General features: G+C 41.4%; 1 protein-coding gene across 3 annotated transcripts in view; it reads right to left on the reverse strand.

Moving 5' to 3' along the window:
- The window catches only part of LOC123500131 (YY1-associated factor 2-like), a 292,440-nt gene that overhangs the window by 47,784 nt on the left and 216,838 nt on the right, over positions 1-27,818 (reverse strand). The gene's annotated exons all lie outside the window — the stretch shown is intronic.

Raw genomic sequence — 27,818 nt, forward strand, 5'->3', positions numbered from 1 at the left:
TGAACCACGTCATGAATCCATTTATCAGAAGACAAAAGGTGCCACTGTAACTTAGCATTAAAGATCTTACCCCCTCAGAAATTTACAGGTACAAGAAGGCTTACTGAAAGTGAGCTCACTGGGGAGTTCTGTGCACTGGCCTCCCCTTCCCCTGGGAGGTCTCTTGCCTAAAAAAGGCCTCGTCTGGGACCGTGGGTGTGCCTGTTGTGGGTAGGAAGGCTGGAGGGGATGTCTATTCATCTGGCGAGGCGGGGGCAAACCGTTTCCCAGGACTCTTGTGAAGATGGAAGGAGGGCCTCCCAAGTTTCCTAGACATGTGGATTTCCTCACATTTCCTGATGACATCGAAAGGGAACAAGTCATCCTGGCCCACCTCACACTTCCATTTGAAGAGCTCTTCAAGAGCAGAGTCATTTACATGAATCCGTGCCACCTCTTTTTCTCAGCTGATTAATGTAGTTGACAGCAGAAGCAAGGAGTCTGAAGCTGTTATTAAGGCCCTCAAGGTAGCAGGTAATGGGCTGAACATGTCTATCACCAATGTTGCTTATACAACGTGCAATAGGGACTAAAGCCTTCACAAGCAGGCCATTAGTGAGGCAAAGCCGGGTATCTACTAACTTGCCCCCAATGCTCAAGCTTTGGTAATAGCAGAGTTGGTGACTGGTACCTTTATGTTCGGCACATTGTTAGGGAGCTTGATCCTGTCACACATCTGTTTAACACTGTCAGAAGAGGACCGGCGTCTCAGAGTCAAGTTGAGGACAGAGGCCAGGCGCTCAGACAATGGGTCATCAAACTCCTCCTCGCCCTGGAAATGGCCTGCGAACTCCACAAGAGCTTGGAAGGCCACATCAGCAACAGGATCACCTTGAGGTTGACAAATGGTGAATGTGTCGAGATCATCCAGTGGGTCAGACACAGACGCCTGAGACGGACAGTCAGGAGCTGTAACGGCCTCATCCTCCAACGAAGACACGTCATGGAAACCACTAAAGTTGGCACTGTTTCCCAGGGACACCTGAGGACCTGCTGACTTGTCTAGTTTCTCGATGAGGCCACTAATCAAAGAAGACAGACAGCCCAACTCAGCGTCTTGCAGTGGAGATGTGGCCGGTATGCTTACACCACTTGGGCCATCCACCGGGGTGGAAGACGACCGAGAAGTGCAGGCGGCCAGAGGCAGGAAACTGTTACCTTCCCCAGAAGCTTTCCTCCGCTTGGCTGTACCATCCAGGAGGTTGTTATCACCATAGCGCCAACATATGTGTCCTAGGATCACATGTGTGTAATCACAGTAGCGCTAACATATATGTCCTTGGATCATATATGTGTATCATGGCAGCGCTAACATATATCTCCTTGGATCATATATGTACATGCACCAGGTGGAAAAGCCGTTAAGTGAAAACCATGTCGACCGAAGTGCAGAAAGAAGAGCGGGCGGACCACGTGGAGTCTAGCAGTGAACTGATGTGGAACTGGCGATATGAGCATCTCATCTACAACCGATGACATCAGTTAAATGTCGTGAAGTGAAATTATTATCAAACAGGTCCAGGGCAGCACACAAGAGCTTAACCAATAAGTAATTAGGTTAGGAAGATTAGTGAAGGGGATAAGAAACCAATGAAAGTGAGAATGAGATTGTAGCTGGTGGTGGAGGAAATTATGACAAGGAAAGGGAAGCTGGCCGATGATACTGAATTTAAGGATATGTGGATGAAAATATATATGAACCTGGAAGAGAGAGAGGAGAAAATGCTAAGAAACGAAGCTAAGGAAAAAAGTGAGAAAAGGACAGAGATTGAGAAAAAAAAAATTGCTGTTGGAGGGTTCTAGATATGAGACTAAAGAAGTGGTATCTATGTAAGAAGGAGGATGTCATGGAAAAGGCAAGAAATTAAGAGTGACTTTATACTAATATAAATGGGTTGTTAGCCAGTGTGTTGGAGGTCTGAGATTATTTGAAAGAAAACAGAACATATGTAATGTGCATAGTAGAAACAAAATTAAAAGAGCAGATCCATGTTAGCTTCACAGAAGAGGGACTTGAAGAGACAGGAAGAGAAAAGAGGGAGGAGGAGTGCTAATAATAGTTTGTGATAATATATGTGTGGAAAAAGTGCAATATAGTGATGGTATGGTGGAATTTACTTCCACCATACCATCACTATATAACAATCAAAACAGAGGAATTGAAAGGAAAATCAGTTATGTATCTGCCACCTAAGACAAATACATGGGGAACTGAGGAACATAAGGATACCCAAAGAAAGGTGATTAAGTGCCTAGATAATATGATAGAGGAAATGGAAGAATAATATTAGTAGGAGACTCTAACTGTAAGAGAGTAAACTGAAGAGAGATAGAAGTAATGGGTAATGCTGGACAGTGGAACAAGGAGGAGTTACAGTTGACTATGATAAATACAATGGATCAGTGGGTGGAAGAATCAACATGATACAGGGGGGAGGGGTGAAGAACCATCATTGCTTGACCTAGTATTCAAAGAAACCAGACACCCCTCCCAGCTTACAATACTTCAGTCCAATGGGAAGAAGTGATCATGTGACACTAGTGCCGGAAATGCAGTAAGGGGATGGGATAAGATACAGACAGAACAAAAAAAAAAAAATAAATAAATAAATAAAATAAATAAATAAATAAATAAATAAAATAAATAAATAAATAAAATAAAAAAAAAAAAAATAAATAAATTGTGCAAGAGCAGATTTTGAAAAAATTAAGAAAATTTTTAGCTGATATTGAATGGAGGAACATTATGAACAGAAGGACAATACAGGGAAAATATGAAATATTTCTACATAAATATAACAATGGAGTGAAGAAATACATACCAACCTGTAGAGTAAAGAAAAGTATACATGCTAAAAAGGCAAAAGAAAAAGCTTGGAAGAAACTCAAAAAGCAGAGAAATGAAAATAACAGACAGCAGTATCAGGATGCAAGAAATGAACATATAAGAGTAAGGAGAGAGGAAGAAAGAAACTTTGAGAAAGATGTGTGAAAAGCAAAGATTAACCCAAGCTTTTCTATAAATTTATAAATGATAAGATGAAGAGTAAGGAAATATTAGAGAAATAATCAAAGGAGGGACGACATACCAAAGAGCAAAGGAAATGAGTGAAATCATTAATAAGAGCTTCAAAACTGTGTTCACTGAAAAAGAGGAATTTGCCAAGGATTTCTTGAAATCATAGAGCACAAAGAAGATATTGGAAGATTACTATATAATTTGGATGACAGAAAAGCAATGGGGCAGGATGGTGTATCAGGCTGGGCATTAAAAGAATGTAAAGAGCAGCTTTTAGATCCAATTTGGGAAATCGTTACAAGTTCATCAAAAAAAGGGAGAGTACCACTGGAATGGAGGAGATCCAACATATTTCCAATATTCAAAGGAGAAAAGTCTACTGACCCATTAAATTACAGACCAGTGTCACTTACAAGTGTTGTGGGGGAAGATATGTGAAATTGTTATCAAGAAAATTGGGTTAAATATCTGGAAGAAGTCATATAAAACAAACAATTTGGGTTCAGGACAGGACATTCATATGTGCCAAACTTATGAAGTTTCTACTCAAGAGTAATAGAAGGACTGGAGAGCAGAGATGTATGGGTGAACACAGTATACCTGGACATAAAAAAGTCTTTTCATAAAGTCCCTCACGGCAGATTACTTTGGAAGTTAGAGAGCATAGGAGAACTGAGAGGAACTTTGTTAAGATTGGATAAGGGATTACTTAAAGGACAGAGAGATGGGAACTATGATCAGAGATACATACTCATCTTGGGGTAAAGTAACAAGTGGAGTGCCACAAGGGTCAGTGTTAGCTCCTATTATGTACCAGCTATATGTAAATGATAAATAAAATGGGGTAAACAGTTATATTAATTTGTTTGCTGATGATGGACAATTGTTTAGAGTAATCAAAAACCGAGAGGACTGTTTGCTGCTGCAGGAAGATATCAACATAATCTACAAGTGGAGTAAGAAGTGGAAATTAAGAGTTCATTGCCAAGAAATGTCACATAATAGAGTTGGGAAAGAGTAGGAAAAGAACAGTATGGAACTATCTGATGGCAGAGGAACAAAAAATTAAGACTAAAGGGGAAAAAGATCTGGAAGTGATTATACAGGAAAATCTGAACCCCAAAAAACACATAAATAAGATATTTGGATTACAGTCAACCCTTGGCTATCACGACTTCAGCTATCGCATTGTATTGCTATCATGCACCAATGAAAAGCTGCTAAAATTTCATTATCGCAACCTCAGATGCCTGCTATTGCGCGCCCAGCCATGACGTCATGGGATATCTGAGCGCTCATTGGCCAAAACCGCCTTCCCGCCAAGATCAATTCAGCTATCACGTTTTCGGCTATGGCGCGGCTATTTCGGCCCCCAATTGGGCGCGATAGCCGAGGGTTAAGTGTAGATATAAAATGATGACTAATATTTGAATGGCATTTCAATTCAAGGACAAAGATATGATGAAAAAAAAACTATTAGGACCATGATACATTCTAAGCTTGAATATGCAGCAATGATGTGGTCACCGAGCTCTAAAAGAGATATTAAAACATTAGAAAGGATCCTGAAGATAGCAAAAAAGATGGTACCAGAACTAAAGGACCTAACATATGAAGAAAGGCTGAAGGAAATGGGACTGCTAACCTTATAAGATCGAAGGGAATGAGGAGACCTAATAATTATGTATAAAATAGTAAATGGCATTGAAAAAATTGATAAGGAAGACCTGGCCCTGGTGACAGAAGATAGAAGGACAAGAGGATATGTAAAGAAGATTACAATGAGGCAGTGCGTGAAGGATATTGGAAAATAGTTTTTTACATAGAATGGTGGAAAAAAGGAATGCATTGAGTGATGAAGATACGACACATAATGTGCAAAACTTTAAAGAAAATTTGATAAATGGAGACATGGAAATAGGACAGTATGAGCCCTGCCCGAACACTGTACAATACAACAATTTGGTAAATCTACACGCAGAGGGAATCATTGAGTGCAATTGGTTGCAAGGAGCTCCCGAAGGATTACATCTAACAGCAGGCATTATGAAGCAGACCTAAACTGTATGTACATGGGGCAATGAGGTCATAAAGCTGTCCTGTCTCCAAAATAGCAACATTTGGGAGCAGTTTGGGGTGAAAAATGGAGGGAGGGGTGGATGTAGGTGGCACTACCAGACATGTTTTCAAAACATTTGTCATATCTGGAAAACCCAAGATTTATTGAAACCACAAGAATTACTGAAACACAAGTAGGCCTGAGGAGATTAAGAGACGAAAACACTGACAAGGAGTTCTCAGGTTTTAGGGAGGAAAATGGTAATGTGACAAGACTGGTGAGCATGGAGAGGAAGATGAGATATATGAAGAAAGTACTAGCAAGTATCCTGGAAAAAACATGAAAGATTAATAAAAGAAAATGCTGAACTAAAGGAGAGAATACAAGAATGTGATAAAGTAAGAGAAGTAAACCAAGTAATGAAAGAGGAGATGGATGAGTCAAAGAAACAAATGGCTTATAAATGGCTTAATGCAGCGAATATGAGGAATCATTAAAAAACCTACAAAGAAAATTTTGGATGGGGCTGGCAAAGTTGAAAATGGAATGGGTGAGATCAAATTGAAGGAATTAAAAAATGCATGGAGGAAGGATCAGGAAGAAGAAAAAGTCAAATTTTCAGAGGTAGTCAAGAAGCAGATACAAGAAAAGACAAAGAATACTGTAATACAAGCAATTAAGGAGGAAGAAGATTTAGTAAAGGACACAGTAGACAAGAGGAAACGTATCCTAATTTTTGTGATGAAAGAAAAAAAAGAAACCTACAAGTTTGTGAGAGAGAGAGAGAGAGAGAGAGAGAGAGAGAGAGAGAGAGAGAGAGAGAGAGAGAGAGAGAGAGAGAGAGAGAGAGAGAGAGAGAGAGAGAGAGAGAGAGAGAAAGAGTTGGCTAAGACTGAAGAAGTAGTATCTTCAGGAAAAAAGAGATAATGTAAGAGGTAAGAAATTAAGAGTGACTTATACAAATATAGATGGGTTGCTGTCCAGTGTGTTGGAGGTTAGAGACTACTTGAAAGAGAAAAGACCAGATGTAATGTGCATTGTAGAAACAAGGCTCAAGGAGGAAGTCCATGTTAACTTTAAAGAAAAGGGATATAAAAGTTGGACAAGAGACAAAAAGGGAAAAGGGGGAGGAGAGCTAATAATGGTTTGTGATAATATATGTGTAAATGAAATGCACTATGGGGATGGCATGGCAGAAGTTATGATTATAACAATCAAGACAAGGACAGAAGGAGGTAAAAAATGGATAATCATAGTCACGTACGTGCCAGCTGAGACAAATACATGGAGAACAGAAAAATATTAAAAAATGCAAGGAGATGTGATTAAGTGCTTGGATAATATGATAAGAAGAGATGGAAAAATGCTATTAGTACCAGACTTCACTTGCAAAAGAGTAAACTGGAGAGACATGGAAGTAATGAGTAATGCTGGATCGTGGAGTAAGGAAATGTTACAGTTAACTATGGTGAATACACTTGATCATTGGGTGGATGTTCTAAGCCAAAATTGACTTTGTGCTGGACCAGTATCCTTGTCATGATGCACTTATTGTCTTAGGTAACTTTAATCCTGTAACTGGCACTGAGAGAGCCAGTTATGAGCTATGTGTTGGTCCTCATGACTCTAGTGCCAGGAACGATAACAGCTCTTTCTTTCTGAATCTTGCAAGATCCAGAAAGTTGAGAATTGCAGGTTCTTGGTATCAGAGACCAGTGCTGCACCGCTGGACTTGGTATAGCAATGCTGGAGGGATAGCGAAGGCGATCAACCATATCCTTGTTAGTACTCATTGGAGGATCCTCTGGAACTGCAGGGTTTTTCAGAGTGCCGAGTTCTTTGCAAATGATCACAGGCTTGTTGTTAATACACTCAAGCTTCATGTCAAGTCCAGAAAGCCTCCAAGATGTGACCAAACTGTTTCATCTAGAGAAACTGAAGGACTTGACATGTGCCCAAGAGTATGCAGTGACAGTCTCCAATCAGTTTGGAGTGCTCGACACCCTTGAGGACCTAGTAAAGCTATGGGATACCTTCAAATGTGAGACTCTTGAGGCTGACAAGGAAGCTTTGGTGAGTGCCCAAGGTCACAAAGTGGCTTTGCCTTGGTAGAGACGCTGGACAGTATTCAGGATAGTTGCGCTGCCAGACTTGCTGGGAACCATGACCAGTACAGGGCTCTGTCATGAAGTACTAGAGCTCTCCGGAGGAGAGATAGGGAGAGGTATGTAAGGGGTCTCACTGAGGATGTAAAATGTCACTTAAATGTTAAAGACCTCCAACCTGGCTATCAAGCCCTTAAGAAACTCCGCTCCAAGTCTACATCTCACACGAGCACTATCAGAACAACAGATGGTCGCCTCGTATTGGATGCAGATGGGCAGATAGCTCGTTGGGCTGAATATTTTGAGCACTTCTTTACGGTGGATCCTCTAAGCGGACAGCTCCAAACTGCAGGGTTACAGATGCTGGATGCTGATCCACACATTGACGAAACTGCACCAACCATTGATGATGTCAAAAGAAACTGTGACAAAGTTGAGGGGTGGAAAGGCAGCTGGCATCTGTAACATCAGTGCAGAGCTGCTCAAAGCAGAGGATGAGGCCATGATTTGTGGGCTGCATGCTTTCTTGACTGCTGTATGGCATTCAGGTACCATTCCTCTGACTGGAAAAAAGGGTTGGTCATCCCTATCTGGAAGGGGAAAGGGAACCATCAAGACTGCATCAACTACTGAGGAATAACACTGCTCAGCATACCAGGCAAGGTGTTTACCCATTTGCTATTGATTCATATCTGTAGTTACCTGCTGAAACACCAGAGACCTGAACAGTTTGGGTTCCTGCACAGTAAGTCAACAATTGAACGGATCCTAGCACTTTGCGTACTGGTGAAGCGCCAGCATGAGTTTCAACAAGGGATGTTTGCTGCCTATGTCGATCTCAAGATGGTGTCTGATTCAGTGAATCAAGAGACATTTTAGGATCTTCTGCATCTCCGTGGGATTCCTGCAAAGATTATGGATCCATTAAATGGCCTCTACATCGGGACTGTGAGTGCTGTGAAGTGTGGAGGGGCGTGTCCAGCTTCTTTCCTGTGAATACAGGAGTGAGGCAGAGATGTGTGCTTGCTCCATCACCTTTAAACACTTGAAGTGGCTGGGTACTAGGCAGAGCTGTAGACCAAAGTCATTGTGGAGCATCTGTTGGCATAATGAGATTACAGATCTTATTTATGCTGATGATGCAGTAATCTTTGATGAGTCACTGGAGGTCCTGGTAATGGCTCTAGAGGTACTACACAAGGAGGTGAAGCCCTAGGGATTCCAGCTTTCCTGGCCCAAGGCCAAGGTTCAGGTGTTTGGAGACTTACTGGATGAAACAGCACAATCCGTTCATGTGTGTGACGAGGACATTAAGATCTCGGAAAACTTCACATACCTTCGTAGTGTAGTGCGTAACGATGGTGGATCGAGCCAGTTGTACGGCAGATTGACCTGGCCCACAGCATTATGGACTCACTCAACACATGAATTTAGCGTTGTTGGTACCTGTGCAGACAGATGAAGATTCGGATCTTCAAGTCGCTGGTGATCCCTATTTTACTATATGATTTTTCTTATTTTTATGTAAGAGGGAGAACTACCAAGAGCAAAAAAATGGATATTAGAAAACAAAAAAAAAAGGCCCACTTGAATTGTAGTCTCCATAAAAGAATCAAAAGAATTAGTCAAAATTCAGGGACAAATGTCTCGACACCTCTCTCTTAAAAGAAGCTAAGTCGTAGGAAGATGGAAATACAGCAAGTCCTCCTTATGTGGTATTTCGTTATCTGGTAAATTCACAGTTAAGGTGTTTGTTAATTACTAACCTCGAATTTATTTACGGTAAGAGAAATTCACAGATACGGTATCCGCTTGTGTTGTATTTACACCATACTGTAACGCCATGACGCCACGCGACCACCACAACAATCAGTCTCTTACTGCATTTCCCACTGAACACAAGTGAAATCCTTACAGTGTGATTTTTGTGGATATTATTATCAGGACACAAAATGACGCACCCATAATGGCCCCAAAACATTCTGCAGACACTGCTGAAGTTGAAAAAGCAAAGCAAAAGAGGAGTAGTCTGACATTGGAAGTAAAATTAGATACAGGTAATCCCCGCTTAACAAAGGTTCACACAACGAAATTTCGCTACAACGAAGGTTTCCTTTTACTTCCATCTGCTTGTTTAACGAACACCAAACTCGCTTTAACGAAATTTTATCCAGGTAATTCTTCCAAGTTTGAAAGCCCCGCCGTATCACGCAAGCCAACAGGCTTTTGAATACACCAGCGCCTCTCGTGGACAAGACGCGCACCACTCACTCCCCCTAGTTCAAAACAATAATAGCATCAGCAGCAGCTCGTCTTCCCTCACTCTACATGCCACCAAAACGCCTTGCAATGTTGCCTAGCATTGCTAAGATAACCAGGAAGTCTCTTACTTTCGAAGAGAAGCTGGATATCATTCGCAGACAAGAAAGAGGCCAGAAAACGAATAGCATTGCTTCCCACCATGGCTTGACTCCATCCACTGTCTACCATTTTCAAGTCAACAGACTCTATCAAGAAGGCTGGTGAGATCATATCTTCCTTGCAAGCTAAAAGAACCAATTGAAACTCATGACTCTGCAATAGATAAAATGGAAAGCCTTATGGAAATGTGGTACATAAGTTTTGTATGCAGTACAATGATGCGCCCTTTGTTTACATTCCACAGGTTGCCGGCTAGCGTATTTCATGCTCCACTCTCCCTCCTTTCATAAATTTAAGATCATCAACATTATAAAGTTACTTAAATGCATACATTAGTGTACATTATAATGGCTTAGTCTTAAATTAAACTGCTTAAATGTTTAACTTCATAATTTTTACTTTCATTAAACCTTTTACTGTATTATGATGCACTCTCGTTTTGTTTACTCTCAATGGAAGTTCAAGTCAGGGGTCAAACTTGTTATAATTGGTTCGCTTAACGAAAATTCACTTAACGAAGGGTTTTATAGGAATGTAACCCCTTCGTTAAGCAGGGGTTGCCTGTATTTTGAAGAGGCAAGAGCAGGGAGAAGGTACGTCTGCCATAAGTCGAAACTTGGGCCTGCCCAGTCAACGGACTGGACGGTGTTAAAGAATTGGGAGGCTATAAAAAAAGCTGTGGAGAAAGCAACAGATCTGCAGAGCAGAGCCTCATCTCCCCACTCAGCGGAACATTAGTAAGGGTTGAAATCCCTACTGTCCCTTACCCTTCAGAGGGACATCATCTGATAGAATACGTGGCGAGTGAAAGGTAAATAAGAATATTTTCAGTTAATTTCTTTTGTGCAGTACTTTACATTATTTTATAAGACTATTTTCATATATTTTCATGTCTGTAGGGGTGACTTTCAACGTGCTGGAACACATCTCCTATTATTACATGTTATAAGGGGTTCAGTATACTGTAATTTCTATTTACAGTAAGGTTTTCAGGAACACATATGTACCGTATAACGTATACTTACTTAATAGAAGCAGGCAGAGAAATCCAGAGTTTACCACTGAAAGGTATGAATGATTGAGAATACTAGTTAACTCTTGTATTAGAAGGTTGGACAGAATATGGATGAGAGGAAGAAAAAAGCCTTGTGCAGCAAGGCCACAAGAGGAGGAGAGGCATGCAGTTAGCAAGAACAATAGAGAAGTTAGCATGAAAATAGCAATAAGAGATAGAAAGGGATACAACATTTCGGCAGTGAGAAAGAGGATGAAGACAAGTCAGCCAGAAGAGGGGAGTTGATGAGACGAAAAGCTTTTGATTCCACCCATCTAATAAAGCTGTATGAGTGGAACCCCCCCAAACATGCAAAGAGTACTCAATACAAGGACAGATAAGGCCCTTGTACAGAGTTAGCATTTGGAGAGGCGAGAAAAACTGGCGGACACATCGCAGAACGCCTAACTTCATAACAGCTATTTTAGCAAAAGATGAGATTGTGAAGTTTCCAATTAAGTTATGAGTAAAGGACAGACTTAGTGTGGAAGAAGGAGACAGTTCAGTGTCATTGAAGAAGAGGGGATAGTTGTCTGAAAGGTTGTGCTGAGTTGATAGATGAGAGAATTGAGTTTTTGAGGCATTGACACTACTAAGTTTTCTCTGCCCCAATCAGATATCTTAGAAAGATCAGAAGTCAGGCATTCTGTGGCATCCCTGTGTGATCTGTTGACTTCCTCAAGGGTTGGACGTCTCTGAAAGAACATGGTATCATCAGCGTAGGAGTGGAAAGGGCAAGAAGTTTGGTTTAGAAGTTCATTAATGAATATTACAAAGAGAGTGGGTGACAGGACGGAACCCTGAGGAACACCACTGTTAACAGATTTTGGAGAAGAACAGTGGCTGTCTACCACAGCTGCAATAGAACAGTAGGAAAGGAAACTTGAGATAAAGTTGCAGAGAAGGATAGAAACTGTAGGAGGAAAGCTTTGAAATCAAAGCTTTCTGCCAGACTCTATCTAACACAACAGCAAAAGTTTTGCCGATATCTTTAACCCCTTCAATACGGTTACGCCTATGTAGGCGTCATGAAGCCCCAGTAGCAAATACGGTGACGCCTACGTAGGCGTCATATTTCTTTTCTGATCTTTCTTCAGTTCAGTTGTCCCGTATAGTGTGTTGGATACCAACTACACACGCCGTATGCTGTCCTTGAAATCCTAGTGCTCCTCCCATCATCCTTGTCTCCACCAATCACTAAAGATAAGCTACATGCATCCTGCCTTGTGTCTAAAATTACCCAATGGCATAGACTGTTCACCTCTCTCTCTCTCTCTCTCTCTCTCTCTCTCTCTCTCTCTCTCTCTCTCTCTCTCTCTCCATTCCCTCCCTCCCCATCTCCCTTTCCTCCCTCCCCATCTTCCTTCCCTCCATCCCCCTCTCCCTCTCGAAAGATAAGTTACATGCGTCCGGCTTTGTAACATTCGTGAAAACACACACACACACACACACACACACACACACACACACATATCTTACACTACTCTTACCTACTCTATTTCTTTTCCAAACATTATATTTCCCTTCTCCAACCATCATCAGGTCTTCTCCCTCTCTCAGTTTTGTTTCAGTAAGACCCACAATATCTGGGTTCTTGTCCCTCAAATGTCGTTGAGTTCTAAAATCCCGATATCACTCCATTTATGTTGGAATACATTACATTCGAGAATCATGGATATGAGTTTTCTTGGAAGTGGTTCATAACCCAGAAAAGTACAGCAAGAAAGGACTAAAGAAACTTACGATGATAATGTAATGTATTCCAACATAAATGGAGTGATATCGGGGATTTTAGAACTCAACGATTACTTGAGGGACAAGAACCCAGATATTGTGGGTCTTACTGAAACAAAACTGAGAGAGGGAGAAGACCTGATGATGGTTGGAGAAGGGAAATATAATGTTTGGAAAAGAAATAGAGTAGGTAAGATGGGAGGAGTGATGTTGCTGGTTAAAAAAGATATAAAGGTGGATCAAGTGAAAGAAGGTATGGGAAAGGCAGAAGTGCTAAAGATCAGAGCAGAAACTAATGAAGGAAAAAAGAGGCACTACATAGTGGTGTACGTACCACCTAAGACAAATGCATGGTCAGTACAGGAATATGAAGAAATGATAAGTGATACAGGAACATGTCTGGAAGAAATGTTGGGTGGCTGTGAACGAACTATAATGATGGGAGATTTTAATTGTAAAGAGGTGTGTTGGGAGGACTGGTCAATGGAAGGATCAGAGACAACATGGGGAAATACACTATTGACACTGGCAATGGAAAATGTGTTAACTCAGTGGGTCAAAGAAGATACTAGGTTTGGAGGAGAGGGAGCATCGTCAAGACTGGACTTGGTCTTTAGTACAGAGCCAATGGTCATTGAGGAGATGAGGGTGGAGTGCCCTTTAGCAAAGAGTGATCATGCAGTTTTGGAGTTCAAGGTGATAGATGAAGAGAAATCTAGAAGAAATGAAGAATATAAAGTGGGAAGATGGAATTATGCCAAGACAGATTTTGGAAACCTAAAGAAATTCTTTCAAGAGACAAATTGGATGAAATTCAAGAGTGCTAAGGAGCAAATGAAAAGTGGAAGGAATTTATAAAAATATACAAAGAAGGTGAGAAAAATTTGTACCAATAAGACAACATAGAGAAGTTGGAAAGCAGGACTGGTTTAACGATAGATGTGAAAAGGCTAGAACAAGAAAAGAGGATGCATGGAAGAGGTGGAGAAGGAAAAGACGGATTAAGCAGTGGGAAAGTTACAAAAGAGCAAGAAATGAATATGTGTTGATTAGAAGAGAAGAAAGAAAGAAACAAGAAAAGGATATAATTGATAAATGTAAAGACCAACCAAGGCTTTTTACAGACATGTGAACAACAACATCAAAAATAGAGAAAGTATTGAAAGTTTAGAAGTAAATGGAGTATGCAGTGAGGATCCCAGGAAATGGCAGAGGCTATGAATGGATGCTTTCGGAAGGTATTCACAAAGGAGACTGCTTTTGACAAACCACTGGTAATGGAACAGAAAGGGATTATGAAGGAGTTTCAAGTAACTGTGGAGGAGATCAAGAATATGATGGGGAGTTTAGAAGTGAGAAAAGCTGTGGGACCTGATGGGGTATCAGGATGGATTTTAAGAGAATGCAGGGAGCAACTGGCAGAAAAAGTTTGTGAAGTAATTGATGCCTCATTAAGGAAGGTGTAGTGCCCCAAGACTGGAAAAGAGCTAACATTGTCCCAATTTATAAATCAGGTAACAAGAGAGACCCATTGAACTATAGACCAGTGTCACTTACAAGTGTGGTAGCTAAGATGTGTGAGAGGGTGGTGAAGAATAGATGGACAGACTTCTTGGAGAAAAATGACATACTTTGTGAGTGTCAATTTGGTTTTAGAAAAGGGCGTTCATGCACGACAAACCTGATATGTTACTATTCGAGGGTGATAGATGTAATACAGGAAAGAGATGGTTGGGCTGATGGAATATATCTGGATTTAAAAAGGCCTTTGATAAGGTACCACACCAGAGACTGATCTGGAAACTTGAAATGGTAGGAGGAGTGCATGGCAGTTTACTAAAATGGATGGAAGACTTTTGGTAGGAAGAGAAATGAGAACAATAATTAAGGACAGACCATCAGAATGGGGCTTGGTGGAGAGTGGAGTTCCACAGGGATCAGTGTTGGCACCAGTAATGTTCGCGGTCTACATAAATGACATGGTGGATGGGGTGTCCAGTTATGTGAGCCTATTTGCAGACGATGCAAAATTGTTAAGAAAAGTGAGATGTGACAAAGATTGCGAACTACTCCAGGAAGACTTGGACAGAATATGGAAATGGAGCTGTACATGGCAAATGGAGTTCAACACGACAAAATGCAAGAAATTAGAGTTTGGCAAGAGTGAAAGAAGAATCAGGAGTATGTACAAGATAGGAAATGAAGACATAAAAACCAGTCATGAAGAAAAAGACCTTGGGGTGACAATTACCAATGACCTATCGCCAGAGAGACATATAAACAAAATAATTGGAGAAGTATTGAACTTATTGAGGAACATAAGAGTGGCGTTCGTATATTTAGATGAAGAAATGATGAAGAAAATAATTACTGCAATGATAAGACCAAGGCTTGAATATGCAACATTACAGTGGGCTCAGAACTTAAAAAAACACATAAGGAAACTAGAGAAAGTACAGAGGGCTGCAACAAAAATGGTGCCTGACTTAAGAGATTTGACTTATGAAGACAGACTGAACAGAATGCAACTTCCGACCCTGGAAAACAGAAGAAAGGGAGACCTGATAGCAATATACAGAGTGATGATTGGCATGGAAAAAATGGATAGGGAAGATCTGTGTATGTGGAATGAAAGAATGTCGAGAGGGCATGGGAAAAAACTAAAATGGCCACTTATAGGAGAGATGTGAAAAAATATAGCTTCCCTCATAGAAGGGTGGAAGCATGGAATAGTTTAGACGTGGAAGTGGTCAACGCAAGGAATATTCATGATTTTAAGAAAAAGCTGGACATTAGTAGATATGGAGACGGGACAGTACGAGCATAGCTCTTTTCCCGTATGTTACAATTAGGTAAATACAATTAGGTAAATACTCACACACACACACACACACACAAACAAAAACAACAAATTTTTTAATCTCTCTCTCTCACTCTCTCTCTCTCTCCTCCCTTCGTTTCCCTCTCTCTTCCCTCCCTCCCCCTCTTCCTCTCGAATGATAAGCTACATGCGTCCCGCTTGTGTCTAAAATATTAGCAAATGTCACTCTCTTTCTCTCTCTCTCTCTCTCTCTCTCTCTTTCTTTTTCTCCAAAGAGAGAAGCGTCCACTTTCCTCTTCGAAGGCGATATAGTGACTAAAAAATAGCAGCATAATACACAAAGACGAAAAGTATGACAAGCTTGCACGAGTTTCCAGCTCGGGCGCACACTACCACCCGTATATCATACGGGCGGGCTTTTTTAATATCCGGCGCGAAGGGGTTAAAAGAGAATGACCAAGGCTCAGTAAGGAAAGCCAGAAGATCATCAGTAGAGCGACCTTGACAGAAGCCATACTGGCAATCAGATGGAAGATTGTGAAGTGACATGTTTAACCCGAAAACTGCTGTACGCCTTCTGGGTGGCTTGGCGGCAAACTGCTGTACGCCTTCTGGAAGCGCTCTTTTTAAACAGGCACCATAAAGTTCCCGTGATTCGTATTTCTTTGAAATTATTTTTTTGTGTTCTAATAACCTTTCTTTTAGTAATTTATATCCTTCTAATAAGAATTTGGTTATTTATATCATATTTATAAAGGAAAACAATGAAACACTATGTTTTTATTTTATTTAGTCGACATTGCATTCCTTTCATAGATATTAGAGATTGAGTCTCATGTATGGTAAGAGGAAGCTATAATGTAGTAGTATAGAAGTTGTTTTTGTACAATAGAAAAGAGATAAAGCGAATAAGATTATGGAAACAAGACCATCTTCACTAGACGTTTGTAACACTGTCAGGCGTGTCGGCCCGGCCGCATCGCGTCATGAGACATGACTCATCGTCGCTCTCTCTCTCTCTCTCTCTCTCTCTCTCTCTCTCTCTCTCTCTCTCTCTCTCTCTCACACACACACACACACACACACACACACACACACACAGATATATAGTATGATATGTATGTTATTGTGGCTTACACGGAACTAATATTTCGTTACTTTATTTATTGTGAACCAAGCAAAGAGTAGTATTTTAGTTTCACTTATTTATTTTGAACAAAGTGTGAGAGAGAGAGAGAGAGAGAGAGAGAGAGAGAGAGAGAGAGAGAGAGAGAGAGAGAGAGAAAGAGAGAGAAAAAAAAATTGTAAAACAATAGGGGGCTAGAACAATAACCAGTGCATATGCATTTTTACTTGACCAATTTATCCATTCCATATGTATGTTGTTTACTCAATATACTTTGATGCCATTTACTTCATTTGCGATTCAAAATATTAGTGTCAGAATAATGGAAAGAATATTACTTATACGGAAATTGCCATTATAGAAATAAAATACTTTTGTTTTATCATTTATTTCTCTTGAAGCAAGAGAGAGAGAGAGAGAGAGAGAGAGAGAGAGAGAGAGAGAGAGAGAGAGAGAGAGAGAGAGAGAGAGAGAGAGAGACATTCGAGCGTTGAAAACACTGTCCGTCGACGAACAGTGGCAATAAGCGGTCTGTGTGTATCCTCCTGCCTCCTCCCCTACCTCCCCTCCCATCCCGCTCTCCACAATGCCTCCAGATCCTGCCAGAAATCCATTTTTGTGGCGAAAAATACTTAGAAATATGGTAGCTACAGTAAATTTTGAGTTACAGAATTGTGAAATGAAGTATCTGTGACACATCTTTATAAAGTATATATCTTTCAGTGAAAGTCAATCGTTCGCTGATTTAGCCGCACCAGGAGACACCCTCTGAATGTGAATGCCGCAGTTTACGGGTTAAGAATCTTCCTATTGAGGAAAGATTAAAAAACTTGAGACAAGCAAGAAATTAAAGCTATTGGACGGTGATTTGAGGCATTAGAACAGTCACCCCTTTTAGGAACAGGCTGAATGTAGGCAAACTTCCAGCAAGAAAGGTAGAAGTCGATAGGCATACTTGAAAGAGTTTGGTCAGGCAAGGTGCAAGCACGAAAGCACAGTTTTTGAGAACATTAAGAGGGACCCCATCAGGTCTACAAGCATTCCGAGGGTTTAGGACAGAGTGTGCATGGAAAACATCATTACGAAGAATTTTGAATGAAGACATGAAATAGTCAGAAGGAGGAAGAGAGGGAGGGACAAGCTCAGAATCATCCAAGGTGGAGTTGTTAGCAGAGGTTTGAGAGAAGAGTTCAGCTTTAGAAACAGATGAGATGGCAGTGGTGCCATCAGGATGAAATAAAGAAGGGAAAGATGAAGAAGTAAAGCTATTGGAGATGTTTTTGGCCAGATGCCAAAAGTCACAAGAGGAATTTGAGTTTGAAAGACTGACATTTTCTATTTATGAAGGAGTGTTTGGCAAGTTGAAGAACAGATTTGGTATGATTCCGGGCAGAAATATAAAGTGCATGAGATTCAGGAGATGGAAGACTCACGTAACTTTTTTTTGGACAACCTCTCTATCATGTACATGTATAGCATGAGAACAGGCTGTGTTAAACCAAGGTTTAAAAGGATTAGGTTGAGAAAAAGAATGAGGAATGTATGACTCCATGCCAGACACTATCACCTCTGTTATGCATTCAGCACACAGAGATTGGTCTCTGACACGGAAACAGTAATCATTCCTGGGAAAATCAGCATAATACCTCCTCAGGTGCCCCCAACTGGTAGATTGAAAACGCCAGAGGCACCTCCGCTTAGGGAGATCTTAGGGAGGGATTGGAAAAATAGGAAAAGATACTGAAATGAGATTGTTATCAGAGGAGCACAACAGAGAAGAGAGGGTGACAACAAAACCAGAAGGATTTGAGGTAAGGAAAAAATCAAGAATGTTGGGCGTATCTCCAAGTCGGTCAGATATATGAGTAGGGTGCTGCACCTGTTGCTCTAAGTCTTGGAGAATATCAAGTTGATGGCTAGTTCACCAGGATGGTCAGTGAAAGGAGAGGAAAGCCAAAGCTGGTGGTGAACATTGAAATCTCCAAGAATGGAGATCTCCACAAAACGATAGAGGGAAAGAATGTGCTCCACTTTGGAAGTTAAATAGTCAAAGAATTTATTACAGTCAGAGGAGTTAGGGGAGAGATAGACAGCACAGATATTTTTAGTTCGAGAGTGACTGTTGAGTCTAAGCCAGATGGTGGAAAACTTAGAAGACTCAAGAGCGTGGGCACGAGAGCAAGTTAAGTCGTTGTGCACATAGACACAACATCCAGCTTTAAAACAAAAATGAGAATAAAGAAAGTAGGAGGGAACAGAGAAGGGACTACTGTCAGTTGCCTCAGACAGCTGTGTTTCAGTGAGGAAAAGAAGATGAGGTTTAGTAGAGGAGAGGTGGTGTTTCACAGATTGAAAATTTGATCCAAGACTGCGAATGTTGCAGAAGTTAATGTAGAAAAAGTTGAGAGAGGTGTCAAGACATTTTGGGTCATTAACGTGAGGGCAGTCCAACTTGGGGAAATTTCTGGACCCCTCCCCAGAAGGGGACTCCGAAGCTGGGTTTGGAGTAGCCATTATTTGAATTTTGGATTTTAAGGGAAGGGTGTGGGGTGTGTGGTAAGTGCATGTAGTTTTATGAGAAGTAGGAGAGTTGTCTTTAGAGAGCAGGCTGTGACTGCCCCCTCGAGTTGTGAGACACAAAGTGAAACGTTCAGTGAGATTACAACCAGCTTTAATGGAAGGCTCACAGCAACTCCGCAACTAGTACTATTAGACCTTACTGGGAGTAAATTATCATTTCAGTAAGTGATATTGAGACATGGATGCTGAACACTAATCTGAGGAGGTGAATTATTGTCTTTGGTACTAGAAGCCTTCGCATGATCAATGGTTACCGGTGACTTTGTGTCAAATCAGTGATTGCTTAATGAGACTAATTCGAGACTGATTACCAGCATAGTCCGTCAACACCAACTGCAATTATATCAGCATGTGGTATGCTACCCGGAAGCCAATTCTGCATATCAGGTTGTCTCCAAAAGTGATAACCCAGCATAAGGAGGTCAAGGGGATGTCCACAGAGCTCATGGCTGCAGCAAGTCGATGCCTCTTGCTGGGAGTTACTTGGCACGGGAAGGGAGCCTGCAAAGAGACTCGCGATGCATGATGTTAGGGTATGAATTGTATATAATTATTTTTCCCTTGTTTATACACACAACTGTGAGAAGTAGGGGCTGATCTCAGCGAGAAGCTCCTATAAGTGCACATTCCATTTTTTCCCATGCATGCACTTCTAAAGAGAACATGCTGAAATCAGTGTCCGTTCCCTCAGGTTCAGTGTGGGAATCTCTGGTTTCTGGATTATATACAGTGGAGACTCAATACTCGAAATTTTCAATACTTGAACGCAAAAGTTCTATTTAATACTCAAAAAAAACCCTGATAATTGAACGTCCACAACAAGTGGTTGCAAACAAAGGCTCCCTGGCATCCCCCTTCCCCCTCTGCCAGTTGTGACTTGTGTTGCTGCAGTCATCAGAATAACATTCTCCTGCATTGTATCTGTAGTTTTTCATTTATGAACTTACATTAACACCATAGGCTTATTAGTGGTGAAAGTATCTAATAATCAAATGGCCGCATATTTGGTCGTATACAAAAAGCTCTGTCATCTCCCTTCTCACAGCCACCACTGTACTGTTCTGATACCGTATTACTGGTAATACTGGTGTTACCGTAATACTGGTGTGCATCCCTAGTCCTGCCACAGTCTTGAGAAAAACAACATTCTTCTGCATTGTCTGTAGTTTTTCACTTAGAAACTTATGATAGCACGTAAGAGGCTTATTAGTGATGAAAATAAGGAATCTAAAGAGAATACAATAGTTAGTGAGCCACAGCACTCCATTACTGGATTCACAGGAATCACACCAGGGGAAAAGTTACAAATACATTTTCATGGATGATGACTGGTCCTCCGACGACCTCTCACCTTCTCCCCACCCTTCTCCCCTTAATCTAAGTTATCCATCACCAGCCTTCAATTACGGTATGTACAAATCAAAATTGTAAAGAAAAAAAATACATTGAAATTTTTAAAACTTGAGATTTTGCTAAGATTAGAACGAATTACTTGATTTATAGGTATCAGTAGTCAAACTCTTTAATACTCAAATGGCCATTTGGAACTAATTAAGTTCAAGTACAGGGAACCCCTACTTAACGAAGGGGTTACATTCCTAAAAAACCCTTTATTAAACGAAACTTCGTTAAGTGAACCAAGTTTAACTCCTGACTTGAACTTCCATTGAGAGTAAACAAAGCGAGAGTGCATCATAGTACAGTGAAAGGTTTAATGAAAGTAAAATTTATGAAGTTAAACATTTAGGTGGTTTAATTTAAGTCATTATAATGTACACTAATGTATGTATGTAAGTAACTTTATAATGTTGATCTTAAATTTATGAACGGAGGGAGAGTGAAACGGGAAAGACACTAACCGGCAACCTGTGGAATGTAAACAAAGGCTGCATCATTGTATCACATACAAAACTTATGTACCACATCTTCACAAGGCTTTCCATTTTATCCATTGTAGAGTCACGAGTTCAGGTGGTTCTTTAAGCTTGCAAGGAAGATACAGTCTCACCAGCCTTCTTAACCCGTAAACTGCGCCAGACATCTTAAGATGCTATGTGACCAAATGCGCCAGACATCTTAAGATGACAGGTTTTCTAAGCTGTATTTCAAAAGTTCCCGCACAGCCACCGTAAAATCCAATGAAGATCATGTGGCAACATCATCCCTCTTTCACTTCAAGCGGCTTCATATAGGCATTACTATCTCAGTCAGCCTTAGGCAGTCATGGAAGACGGTAATTCATGATCATCTTCCGATACTGGCCAGCCTCCTGGCTCCCACATTCATGGCCATGGGGGAGGCAGATGTCGTAAAAAGGACGAGATAGTAAAAGAAAGCTTGCACTAGGCCCTGATGATGTAGATTATCTACAGTAATCAACTTCTGGTGCTGTGAGAAAGCCCAAGAGATGCCGTAAACACCCTCCTGCCTCTCAAGGTCACGAGTGCACTGAAGAATGTCAAGTACCAATGTGTGCTGTATTTTGTTTCACTGAGTATCACACACTGAAACAATACTGAATAACACCATGCTGCAAACTATAAATAGTTTTGGATAAAGGGAGAAAAAATCAAACATGATTGGGAAATGCAGAATGATTGATCTCTTTGCCACCCTCCTGGCTCCTGTCACTGGCCCCCACTTCCCAAAGAACTTCAGCCAGCCATCACTGCCACACAATGTAATTTTTTTCATTTTTTGTTTCAATTTTCAGTGCTCTACTTGTCTCCTTTGAGTTTCATAAGATCAAAGATAGTTTTCAAGCAAGTTGATTTTTTGCCATTTTTTGCGCACCCTGCAGCTGTCCTGAAATCATAATTGCACAGTTTAAGGGTTAATAGAGTCTGCTGACTTGAAAATAGTAGAGACAGTAGATGGAGTCAAGATGGTGGCTAGCAATGCTATTAATTTTCTCACCTCTCTCATGCCTGTGAGAATAAGAGATTTCCTGGTCTCTCTTAGCAACGCTAGGTGACATTGCAGGGCGTTTTGGTGGTAAGTTGAGCGAGGGAAAACGAGCTGCTGCTGATGCTGTTATTGTTTTGAACAGGGGGAGTGAGTGGTGTGCGTGTTGTCCACGAGGCGCTGGTGTATTCAAAAGCCTGTCGGCTTGCGTGATACAGCGGTGTTTTCAAACTTGGAAAAAATTTCCTGGATAAAACTTCGTTAAAGCAAGTTTGGTGTTCATTAAACGAGCAGATGGTAGTAAAAGGAAACCTTCGTTGTAGCGAAATTTCATTGTGTGAACCTTCGTTAAGCGGGGGTTGCCTGTATTGAGTCTACACTGTATATGTAATTATAACAGCACAGACATACATTTAGTACAGGTTGAACCTCCTTAATCCGGTATTCTTTCATCCGGCAACACCTGTAATCTGGCAAAATTTTTGTTTACCGGAATTTTTGAATTGGCCGAAGTAATTTGCCAGACTGCCACTAGGACGCTGCGGCACTGTACTGTGTTTTGGAGCCCGGGCATTCTGAGTCAAATTTGGATCAGTACCACGCTGCCGCTCATTGCAAGCACCACCTCCCAGGTGCATAAACATTTTATTCTGTAATATTTGCCCCTAAACATGGCTTCCAAGTGACCAGGAAGTGAGTGTTGTGTGTGAACCAAAGAAAAAGTGCAAACATGTGACAATATTTGTGTAACACAAAGTGGACCTATTGAGGAAGCTAGATAAAGGTGTTTCAGTGCGGAGCCTATGCCAACAGTACAACATTGGCTCATCAACCGTCTATGATATAAAAAAGCAGAAGAATCAACTTCTCAAGTTTTACAGTTAGTGTGAGAGCAAGAAGAACATGGAGGTTCGTAGAACACTAAAGGAGGATAAAAGCAGTGATTTAGACAGTGCTCTCATACAATGGTTTAAGCTTCTGCACGCTGGTAATGTCCCTGTGTCCAGTGAGATGATAATGGCGCAGGCAAAAATTTTCGATGCTGAACTTAATTTATGTGTTTTTCTATATACTTCTGCATGTATATTTTTCATGTACAACTATCATATATCAAAACAATATTACAGCCACTTGTATAATGCAGGGTAAGTATATAGAGGGTGTTTTGGGGACCACTTATAGTTCGGAATTTTCCATGGTCCAGCAAGTCTAAGGGCCGGTGGTTGCCAGATTTATTTACCTTTCACTCGCCATGTATTCTATCGGATGATGTCCCTCCCAAAGCTAAGGGACAGTAGGGATTTCAGCCCTTACTCATCTTCCGCTGAGTGGGCTGACGAGGATAAGACATCATCGTCTGCACTGTCGGAAGCGGATGTAGCTGTAGCAGGGTCAGCACATTTTACTGGTTTGAAGAAAGAGGATATGGAGGAAGGGCCAGCTGCAGAACTGTCGGCAGCAGATGTTGAAGGGCCATTTGTAGCAGGGTTGGCAGGTGTGACAAGGATGGCATGTCTGACTGGCTTGAAGAAAAAGTAGATGGAGGACTGTTTTTTTTTTTATTTTTCATCATAGATTTCTTGATAAATCTGGACACTTTTCTCTGCGTCATGAGCCGCTTTGCTACTCCTGGCAGGATTTGGGTCACGTTCCTTTAGGGTTTCCAGAGCTTTTTCAATACCACCGAGACATTCTCTAAGAGTTTTGATGTCCAGGCCACACACAGGTTCTTCTTCCTCGTCTCCCTCTTTTTCTGCCTCCTGTGATGCCTTGTCTGGCTCTATAAGTTCACCATTTGAGAGAGGTTCAGCATGGTTTTCCAAAAGATCTTGAACATCATCATCATCAACTTCATCGAAGCCAGCCCTATGGCACAGATTTACTATGTCATTTCTGATCGCACCGATGTCGTCTTCAGCGAAGCCTGGGAAGTCATGCGCACATTCTGGCTGTATATTATTCCACGCCAAGTTCATGGTAGACGTCTTTACTTCGTCTCAAGACGACTTGATGTTATCTAAGGCGTGCTTGATGTTATACGACTTCCAACATTCTCTGATAGTGTGCTTGCCAGGCCCATCTGTGCCCTTTTACAGTTGCTGCATGGTTTGCCACTGGTAGTAGGCTTTAAATGTTTGCCATGATTATTATGAATATATTTGTGCTTACAATAGAGATAACAGGCTCCAAGGGTGGTCAAGTTAAAGTCAGTACTGTGAGTGGTGGGGAGGTGTGGCGAGGATGACGTCATCACCCCTGCTCCCCGGCGCTGGGCCCTCTCGGATGACATGAGCGGATACTGTATCCGTGAAATTTTCTTACTGTATATTGAATCGAGGGTAGTAATTTCCAAATACTGTAACTGTGATTTTACCAGATAAAGAACTACCGAATAACGAGGACTTACTGTACAGGGGATCCTCGTGATTCGACCATTAGCAGTTTGAATTATCGCCAATTTGAACTCAGTTAATTAATACCCAATCCTCAAGGTTTGACTGACTGACTCGCCAATTTGACATTCATATCTCATGTGCCACCCACCTGGTCAAACCTGCCACCACCCTAAATTTGCCACAAACCCGCCAGGCGGAAGTGTAAACCAACACTATCCTGTGTCGTCGCTAAGGCAGCATCATACTGGCACTTTTCCATCAACTTTCAGAAGACTGTCAACTTTTGTTGACTCTGGTCATCACACGCAAGCTCATTTCTGCCTTTGTCATGTTTGTCAACTGTAAACAAACATGGCGGCCCCTTCACCCCCAGCAAGCTATTGCTATATTTTCGTTGCTATTTTTGGCCTTTAATGCTCTCTATGAGAAAGTCTTCAGACAGCTTTGTCCACTCATAAACAACAGAGCTGTTCATCTTGGCCAGTTGTTCTTTGGAAGTTCCGCCTTGGAACGTCGCAGTCCCAGACAAATGTAAACAAACAACTGAACAACTTTTCAGTGTTAGGCAAGGACAAAAAATATATATATACAAATATATTTACATCTACTTATCAAGATTCTATTGATTTGAGATCATAGCATAATTCCAATTAACAAGAAAATTCATTTTATTATAAAAGTGATAATTAGAAACCGTAGATCTTATTTTGACTAAAAATTGACACTAGAGGAAAGCGATGCGTTTCGTCTGACTCAAGACAATGGAAAGCAACCTCCAGCCCCAGCCCTAAGAAGCACTATTTCCTGCCTTTCAAAGATAAGCTTGAGCTTATAAGAAAGTGGAGGCAGGTATAGCTCAAAGTGTCATTGCAGTGCAAATGGGTATCCCTAGATCAACAGTATCAACAATTTGGAAGAACAGGGACAAGTACCATGTGACCGCTGCAAGTGTTTTTATTTCCAAAAATGTACTGTACAGCACTCTAATGTGTTTTATAAAAAAAGTTAAATATAGATGAAGCTTTTAATAGTAATGATTCAGTCTAAGTTATTGTTTTTTAGAGGTTATAGTGATGTTTTGGGGGGTCTAGGCTGGAGGTTGGTACCCTATCCCTCCTAATTCTTAAGTATCTTATGGGAAAAATTGCTTCACGTTTTGAATAAACGCTGATTTGACTGATGAAAAACCGCCCTAATCCCATCGAATTGCGAGGATCCCCTGTACAGGGGAAGGTAAGACATGCTTTCCAGTCTCTCAACTATACTTCTAATGACAGATTTGATGTTATAGTGTCAACAGCTGAATCCAAATTAAAGGAGGGAAAAGAGGGAATGTCCATTACGATGACAGTTACTGAGAATGTGCAGGTAGAGTCTTACGATGCAGTAGTGGGGAGCTGTCCTCTAATTTGTTCCTATTGTAACAAAAAAGGGCATCACAAGAAGAGATACCTAAAGTGAAAGAGCGATCAAAAGAAGGCTGCGTTAGAGGTGGGTGTTGCCTCACCACCAGCACAGGCAGCCCCTGCAAGGCAGGGGAAAGCACTGTCACCAAGGCCTAATAATTCTACATCCACTCACACTTGTGCTACAATTTTTACATACCTACCCTCAAACTTCAACATCCATTCCTCCTCTTCCCCATCCTCATCTTTCTATTCCTCCTCTTACTCCTCCTACTTCTGCAACTGGCAGATTTGCCACAACCCACCATCAGATGAGCACTTCCTCTTCCCCACAAATCTACTTTTGCCTTGTCCATGGTTATGGGCGTCACTCATCAGATTGTTGCCGACAGATTGCACAAATGCAGGAGGAAACAGATGCGCGATGTGTTGCTGGTTCTTAGCTGGAGGGGGAAGCCGCACACCCCGCGACCAAAACCCAACTTAGGATGTCCAGACGATGAATCTGCATTCGCAGGCACAAACGACTTAGCCATTTACTACAGTATTGTCGCTGCCTGTGATCAGTCCACTATCATGGCTCTACCTACAAAGATAGGATCATGCACTCTCTCCTTGGCCATGGACACTGCTACCACTGTGAATGTCCTCTCGGAGGACTCATTTAGAGCTATCAAACAATACTTTCATGGTGGGCAGTGACCATTACGCCAGAGTGATTTAAACCTACGAGGGATGACTGGCTCAGCTTTGAGCATTTTAGGAATGGTTACTTTACCCATGTGCATAAAAAGAGGGCTACCCATTCATTACTTAGAATTCTATGTCACCTAAATTTAACTTCCATCTTTCAACTGATGGACTTCTGGGGTTGTCAGATAAGAAGCTCCTTGATATGCAAGTCCTTCCAAACCGTAATTTAGTCACAATTCTGGGAAGGACACTTCAGGCCATGCAGGAACCTATGCCATTATTTCTTCGCCATGACACAATGCGAAGAAGCGGGGAAAAATGTGGTGAGAGTCCCTTGCATATACTGCCATCGGTTCATGTGTTTCCTCCTACTTTCACATCACCTCTCAAATTGGAGAGGTGATGTGGTTACCCACCGTGGTGGGTAACCATGAGATTCCAGATCACATAGCAATGCGTATCCCCATCACAGTGCCTAATGCACCAGTTATCAGTGATATATATTTCAGTGGGCCTTGTAAACTTCAGTGCCTTGCAGTACAGTCCACGCTTTCCATAGTTCAGGAAGGTAATGTCACTTCTGCATTAGTGGTGAATGTTATAAGAGGACCAGTACATGTGAAACTTTGTCTCTACCTTGGCGACGGATTGGTTTACAATCAAAAGGTGTTGCCTAGCCTCTTAGAGTTTCCTACAGTTTGTGTCGCATGGTATCATCCATCTCTGACAATGAGCTGGGGTTGGGCTCGCCCCTAAGTTCACTTGCCAAAGTTGTGGATCATCTGGAGCTGAAGCAGTCGCTATTGGATATTTTTGAGGAACACTGAGACGTGATACCGTCCCCTGGCAAGCCCCTTTAGTAGTATGGAGCATGCCGAACACCATATTCTTCTCAAACCAAACACTAAACCAGTTTACATTCTAGCTTACAGAGTACTTCACAGTCAGAAGGAAATAGTGGATGAGCAAGTCAAAGAGATGCTTCATCAAGGAGTGATCGAACACACTCATTCCCCCTGGAACAGTCCCCTCTTCCTTGTTCCTAAAAAGGGTGGTAGTTTTCATCTAGTCATGATTTTGGGAATGTAAATGAGGTCAGAGAGGATGGTCATTAGCCTCTACCGGTCCTGAGTGACTTGCTTATGTCCTTAGGTGGTGGTAATACCATTAGTTTGGACTTGCTGTCAGGGTACTGGCAGGTACCTCGGGCAAAGGAGTCCTGAGAAATAAGTGTTTAGCACACCATCAGGGCACTATCAGTGGTTGCACTTGCTGTTTGGTCTGAAGTCTACACCACTTACATTCCAGTGGATGATCAATACATTGTTTGCGGGCATGTTAGGTAATTCTGTATAAGCCTATTTGGATGACATCATCATCGTCAGTAAATCTGTTGACTCACACCTTCAAACTTTGTGTTCAGTTTTGCAGCAACTGCATGAAGCCGCCTGTTGAGTAACA

Source organism: Portunus trituberculatus, chromosome 50 (assembly GCF_017591435.1).
Source record: "Portunus trituberculatus isolate SZX2019 chromosome 50, ASM1759143v1, whole genome shotgun sequence".
NCBI classification, from domain to species: Eukaryota; Metazoa; Arthropoda; class Malacostraca; order Decapoda; family Portunidae; genus Portunus; species Portunus trituberculatus.